Below are 7,596 nucleotides of genomic sequence, written 5' to 3' on the forward strand. Positions count from 1 at the left end.
CAAACCAGTTAAAGAAGCAGGTTTAAAACATACCTGTTGCGCCATTGGAGTTTCAATTCCATCCTTCAAATTTGAAAATAGTTGGTATGAGTAAATACAGTAATGTAAGAGCAAAGGAGTATGAACCATAGCTACAGAACCTAACCTAAGAACAAATCTTCTTCTCCTTTAAGCGTTGAGTTGGGATTCGGAGTGGTGGTCCTCGTGCTTTGGGCACTGCAATTCCCTTACTAACTGCTCGTGTTTGGGTGCTCTGTGGTGGAGACGGTGCTGTGTCAACTGGAACTGGGTTACTATCTGCCGGGGTTGGGGTTAGAAGGGGTGTAGCTGGTTCTCTGTCCAACTAGCTAGGGGTACAATCTGCGAGAGTCTGGGTTATGTGTCGTGGATCTGGTCCTTGGGCAAGTACAACCATGGTTCTATCTGCATCAACTGGTAGCACTATCTTTTTTGAAGACCGTGTTGTTACTCCCTTAGATACTGCCATCACGCTCTCCAATTCAAATGGCTGACAAACAAGAAAAGTAATTGAAAGTATAGACATTGTATGATAGACAGGTGCAATGGATAGTGGGGAATAAAAGAGGGCATGAAATAATTCATATTTATGTTGTCTAACCAAACAAGATAGCATGACACAATTTCACATATATGATGGCTAACTAATAGGATAGCATGACACAATTTCACATTATGATGGCTAACTAAAAAGATGGAAACACATAGTTCAAAATGTGAGACTATGTAAATAGGATGACATGACATAACTATATAATGTGTTTATTAAATAGGTTGGCATGCCATAATTCACATACATTCACGGATAGAATGCCATAATTCAAAATATGATGACTGTAAACACTAAACAGGATGAGATGATATAACTATATGATGTTTTTATTAAATGGGTTGCCATGCCATAATTCAGATAGATGATGTGTATGTACTATGTAAACATGATGGCATGATATAATTCAAATATATGAATTATATAGTAAGCAAGTAAGTAGACGACAATCCATATATGATATAAAAACTAAGCAATGCAAGACAACATGCATGGCATGGGTAATATAACCCTGCCAAGTTTGAGCATAGACCTCATGGGGGAAATAGGACTGGTCATCAGTCTCTGAATCCTCCTCTGAGGAGCTCTCTGTAACCAGCAAGATGTCTTCTTCAGCAGGTAGCATTGTCTGCTCTGAATACCTTGTTTTCACTCCAGATACTTCCATCACCGCTTCAAATGGCTGATGCACAGGAAGAGTAGTTGAATATACAACCGTTGTCAACAAATGGAACACGTAATACAAAAAAATGATAGCATGATATAATTCACATACATGATGATTGGCTAAACAGCATGGCATTGCATAATTCACATATATAATGCCTTTGCAACAAGATAGCATTGTATAATTCACATATATAATGTCTTGCAACAATATGGCAATGCATAATTCACATATATGGTAATTATACACTGAACAGGTGGCATTCACACAAAGCATGTCTAAATGAATCAAATGACATAGCAATGCGAGACACCATACGCATGATATGAGCAACATAACCCTGCCAAGTTAGAGCACACACCTTGGGGGGTATAGGACTGGTCATTTGTCTCTGAATCCTCCTCTGAGGAGCTATCCGTAACCAGCGAGATATGCGCTTCGTCAGATAGCATAGTCTGCTCTGAAGACCTTGTTTTCACTCCAGAATTTGCCATCACCGTGTCAAATGGCTGATGCACACGAAGAGCAGTTGAATGTACTAACATTGTTGACAAATGTAATATGTAACGAAAAAAAGGATGGCCTGATATAATTTACATATAAGATGACTGGCTAAGCAGGATGGCATTGCAAAATTCACATATATGATGCCTGGCTAAACAAGATGGCGTTGCATAATTCACATAAATGATGAATAAACTAAACAGATGGCTTTCACACAAAGGATGTCTAAACTAAGCAGATGACATATTTGATGTATAAAGTAAGCAATGCAAGACAACATATGCATGATATAACCAACATCAGCATGCCAAGTTAGAGCGAAGACCTCAGGGGTTAAATAGGAGTTGTCTTCTCCTTCTGAATCCCCCTCAGAACATAAATCTTCCTCTCGATTACAATCCGAAATGCGTGGAGAGGGGCTGCCTTTGCGCCTACCATGGAGCGACGTCTACATGAAATTTTATTGCCACGCAAGGCTCGTCTCTTTTGCTCTACATGTTCAAATCCATTGTTTACAATAACTGTCATGCATAGGAATAAAGCATAGTGAGATTATGTAAGGAGTGCATGCAGAAATCCAGAGTGATGGTAGCAACCTACGGATAGACCCAAAACCAATAATAGCAGGCAGATAATGGCTTCAGTTAAAAAATACAGATAATGGCTTCTTTACTATTTGTTTCCCACCCAACATGAAACTCATAGTAGACATCGGAGATTAACCAGATAGTAGATAGATACTATTGATATCGGCCCCGATATGTACCCCACAACCATTTAAAAACTCAAGTTTGACCATCAGTTTGGAGCTGACTTAGAGTCTAATCGGTGAACAGGATGATAAAGTAGCATGTAATATTAAGTGATGCATAACGTAAGCAGATACGAAAGAGTGCGACCTCTCTTGCGGACCCATATAGTCCTCGAGGTCATCTGCTCGGTTGATGATGGTAATGCAGTTTTCATGGCTGCTAGCGACGGGGAAGGAGATCTGAGGCGGTGTGGGAGTCCTGGATTAGGGGGTCTCCGGACAGCCGGACTATCTCCATTGGCCGGACTGTTAGACTATGAAGATACAAGATTGAAGACTTCGTCTCGTGTCCGGATGGGACTCTACTTGGCGTGGAAGGCAAGCTAGGCAATACGTATATGGATATCTCCTCCTTTGTAACTGACCTTGTGTAACGCTAACCCTCTCCGGTGTCTATATAAACCGAAGGGTTTTAGTCCGTAGGACAACAATCACAACATACAATCATACCATAGGCTACCTTCTAGGGTTTAGCCTCTGTGATCTCGTGGTAGATCTACTCTTGTAACACCAATATCATCAATATTAATCAAGCAGGATGTAGGGTTTTACCTCCATCAAGAGGGCCTGAACCTGGGTAAAACTTCGTGTCCCTTGCCTCCTGTTACCATCCGGCCTAGACGCACAGTTCGGGACCCCCTACCCGAGATCCGCCGGTTTTGACACCGACATTGGTGCTTTCATTGAGAGTTCCTCTGTGTCGTCGCCGTTAGGCTTGAAGGCCCCTACTATCATCGATAGCGATGCGGTCCAGGGTGAGACTTTTCTCCCCGGACAAATCTTCGTATTCGGCGGCTTTGCACTGCGGGCTAATTCACTTGTCCATCTGGAGCAGATTGAAAGCTACGCCCCTGGCCATCAGGTCAGATTTGGAAGTTTGAATTACACGGCCAACATCCGCGAGGACTTGATCTTCGACGGATTCGAGCCACAGCCGGGCGCGCCGCACTGTCGCGATGGATATGACCTAGCTCTGCCACCGAACAGTACCCCAGAGGCCGCGCCCGCATCAGCTCCGACCCTTCGCTCGGAGCCAACTGCGCCAACCAAGGACGGGTGGCTAGACACCGCCTCAGGGGCTGCAGTCTCGACAGCGATCGAGCCAAACACCAGCATAATCCTCTGCGCAGCCCATGACTCCAAGGTGCCGGACTCTTTTCCGGACTCCGAACCATCTGCGCCCCTGCCGATCGAATCTGATTGGGCGCCGATCATGGAATTCACTGCCGTGAGTATCTTTCAGCACTCGCCCTTCGGCGACATTCTAAATTCACTAATGTCTCTCTCTTTGTCAGGAGAGCCCTGGCCGTATTATGGCCAACAGGATTGGGATGCGGACGACGAAGAAATTCGACGCCCACCCACCACCCACTTAATAGCCACTATCGATGACTCAACCGACATGCTCGACTTCGACTCCGCAGACATCGACGGTATGGACAACGATGCAGGAGGCGAAAAGGAACCACCGCCCACAGGGCGCTGGACGTCCACTTCATGATATGGCGTATACATGGTGGACACACCAAAAGAAGACGACGACGAGGAACGGAAGGACGCACCGAAGGCTTGTTCCCTCGAGAAGCAGTCAAAGCGGCGGCGCAAGCGCCGCCCCAAATCCCGCCTCGCCAGAAATAACGATCACATAGATCCAGCGTTGGAGCAGGGCGAACCACTGCCGGACCACGGCAATACGGAGAATCAAACCGAACAAACCAATTCTTTCAAAGATAATAGTCTGGACGACACAACGCCGGACAGGCACCCGGAGCAGTAGAATGCCTGTCAAAGGCTTGTTGCCACCGCGAGTCTGAAAAAGCAGAAGCAAAGGCTCAAGGCTGCGCAGGACACACTCCAAATCAGATGGAGTAAAGTACTCAACACAGCAGCGAAGTACGGCGACAATCGCCCCACCAAGAGCTACCCAAAGCGGAAGTTGCTACCTCAATTCGATGAGTAGGCCTCAGACCCCTCACAACCAAAAATCAAAACAGCCACCTGGCCGGATAGACAACCTCACGGCCAACATAGAGCGGCAAACAATGCCACTCACAAGACAATACACGATTCACGCGAGGGCTTGCACCAAAAGGACAGTGCAACCAGATCCATCTATGGACCACGCAAGCGCGCCCCAGCATACGATATAACACAACAAACATCCAAACAACGCGGTACACCCAGATACAGGGGTGCCGCACACCCCCTATGTTTCACCGATGAGGTGCTGGATCATGAATTTCCAGAGGGATTCAAACCTGTAAACATAGAGGCATACGACAGAACAACAGACCCTGGGGTCTGGATCGAGGACTATATCCTCCACATCCATATGGCTCGAGGAGATGATCTCCACGCCATCAAGTACTTACCACTCAAACTCAAAGGGCCAGCTCCTCACTGGATTAAAGGCCTCCCCGAAAACTCCATTGGAAGCTGAGCAGAGCTCGAAGACGCTTTTCGGGCAAACTTTCAAGGGACTTATGTCCGACCTCCGGACGCGGATGATTTGAGTCATATAACTCAACAGCTCGGAGAGTCAGCCCGAAAGCTTTGGAACAGGTTTCTTACTAAAAAGAACCAAATTGTCGATTGTCCGGACGTCGAAGCCTTGGCAGCTTTTAAGCACAGCATCCATGACGAATGGCTTGCCCGACACCTCGGCCAAGAAAACCAAAGAACAATGGCTGCACTAACAAGCCCGATGCAGCACTAGCAACCCCAGTACATCTAAAGTTAGAGATGATAACAGGAAATCACGGTGCAATAGCAATAACAAACGCCGGAATAAAGGAGACAGCACGAAGAGCACATCAGTAAACGCTGGATTCAAAAGCTCTCGGCCAGGTCAGCAAAAGCCGCCCTCTAAAGGCGCCAGAGATGAACTGTCCAGCCTAAACAAAATTCTGGACCAAATATGTCAGGTCCATAGCACCCCTGGCAAACCAGCCAATCATACCCACAGAGAATGTTGGGTCTTCAAGCAGTCTGGCAAGCTCAACGCCGTACACAAGGGGGAGGATACACCAACCGAAGATGAGGATGAGCCTCTCAAGGAAGACACTGGGGAACAAAAGAAATTTCCACCAGAAGTCAAAACAGTAAACGTGTTACACGTGATCAATAGAAGAAATAAAACGGCACTCCCAGAAAAATATGCCCGAAGGCCTATCATTGGTCGTCTCAACCGATCACTTTCGACCATCGTGATTACTCAGCAAGTATCCGGCATGCAGGATGGGCTGCCCTGGTATTAGACCCAATAATTAACGGATACCACTTCACACGAGTCCTGATGGACGATGGCGGCAGTCTAAACCTGATATACCAGGATACAATCCGCGAAATGGGGATAGACCCAACAAAAATTTGCCATAGCAATATTACCTTTAAAGGAGTAACGCCAGGCCCAGGGGCTCATTGCACGGGCTCCCTGCTATTAAAAGTTATATACGACTTCCCTGATAACTTCCGTAGCGAACATTTAACCTTCCACATCGCTCCGTTCCAAAGTGGCTATCAAGCACTACTCGGACGCGAAGCTTTCGCTCGCTTTAATGCAATACCACACTATGCTTCCCTCACACTCAAGATGCCCGGTCCACGTGGCATCATTACAGTGAACGGGAGTATTAAGCGATCTTTGCGCACCGTAGAGCGTGCGGCTGCCCTGCCCTGGCAGCCGCACACTAAAAACGACCTCACCAACTAAAGCAGTTAGCAGGTCATCACGACCTCGGACACGGTTAGACGAGTCCGGCGCAGCTATATGCAATTTATACCGGATCAATGATCACACCCCTATTACAAATACAAGGGGCTCAACGTGCGCAGACAAGTGGCAATTCTTACTCACCTTGAATTATACATGGTTTCTTTAAAAACTATCTTTTTGCACGATAGCTTTTTCACCTAAGCTTCTCTCTTTTACAGATAATCATCATGCTACACCCGTCCAGGATACGGCACAACGAGACACAGGCGCAGACGTGCAGCAGGGACCCGCTCCAAGGATTCTTTTTAGATTAAGACCAAACCTTTTTTACTGTCTCTTGTTGATACATATCCACCGAATTCTCGGCACAGTTGAGAAGGATGCTGACGTCTTGGCATGTGGCCACGTCAGAATAATGCACGTACCTGGACACAAGGGGCTTCTTACAAATGGCACTATTTTGTCCCGGTTTATACCATAAAGACCGAATACCTTAGGGAGTGTTCGGCGTCGCGAGTTTGGCCTTATATGCATCAGCTCCGAATCATTGTCTTTGGTCAAATGTTGGGGTTGCCCGGCTCCTGTATTTTGGTGCCTTACGTTCCGCTTTACTGGCTAATGTAGCACCAGGAGAACTACTGTGATTCTGCCCTGGTTCATCCGGACGAGCACCTCAGTAGAGAAAGCCGAAAACTGACTGTCATGATATAGCGTGAGACTGGTCAACCACTCGATGACCTATCGGAATGTTAGAATTCCTCCGCCTTAACGAAGGGCCGTTTTCCGGCCAGGCATGTACGCACCCCACGATCGGGAGAGTGCGGAGCCACCAGGGGCTATCTAGTAGCCCCACTGTCAAACTCCTATGGCTAAGTGAAAGTGTTAAAGCATTATAGTCCGGTTGCCTCGCTCGCTGCGCTATCACCTCCTTATTAGGACCAAGACGTTGGGTTAAGTGTGAACACGCGTTTTTTGCGAGCACCTCCGCATTATATGCGTGGGGGTTAAAGCCGACGGCTGCAATCTTTCAGGTTATACACATGTATACATAAACGGCCGCACAGGATGCATCATACTACTTTCAGGCAAAAGTATAAACATAGCCTTATAAAAACATCATAAAAGCATTGTGTTTACAATGAGAATACATATCACTCAAACATAATATTCTTCGAGCACTGGGCCTCTATCAAACGAGCACCCTCGAGAACCTCCTCGAAATAATGCTCGGCTGCCACTCGGCCTATGGCCGAACCCTGCACCGCGACTACGGAAGCGTCCATCTCTGCCCAGTATGCTTTAACACGGGCAAGGGCCATCCACGAGCCTTC

Source organism: Triticum aestivum, chromosome 7A (genome assembly GCF_018294505.1).
Source record: "Triticum aestivum cultivar Chinese Spring chromosome 7A, IWGSC CS RefSeq v2.1, whole genome shotgun sequence".
Taxonomy (NCBI): Eukaryota; Viridiplantae; Streptophyta; class Magnoliopsida; order Poales; family Poaceae; genus Triticum; species Triticum aestivum.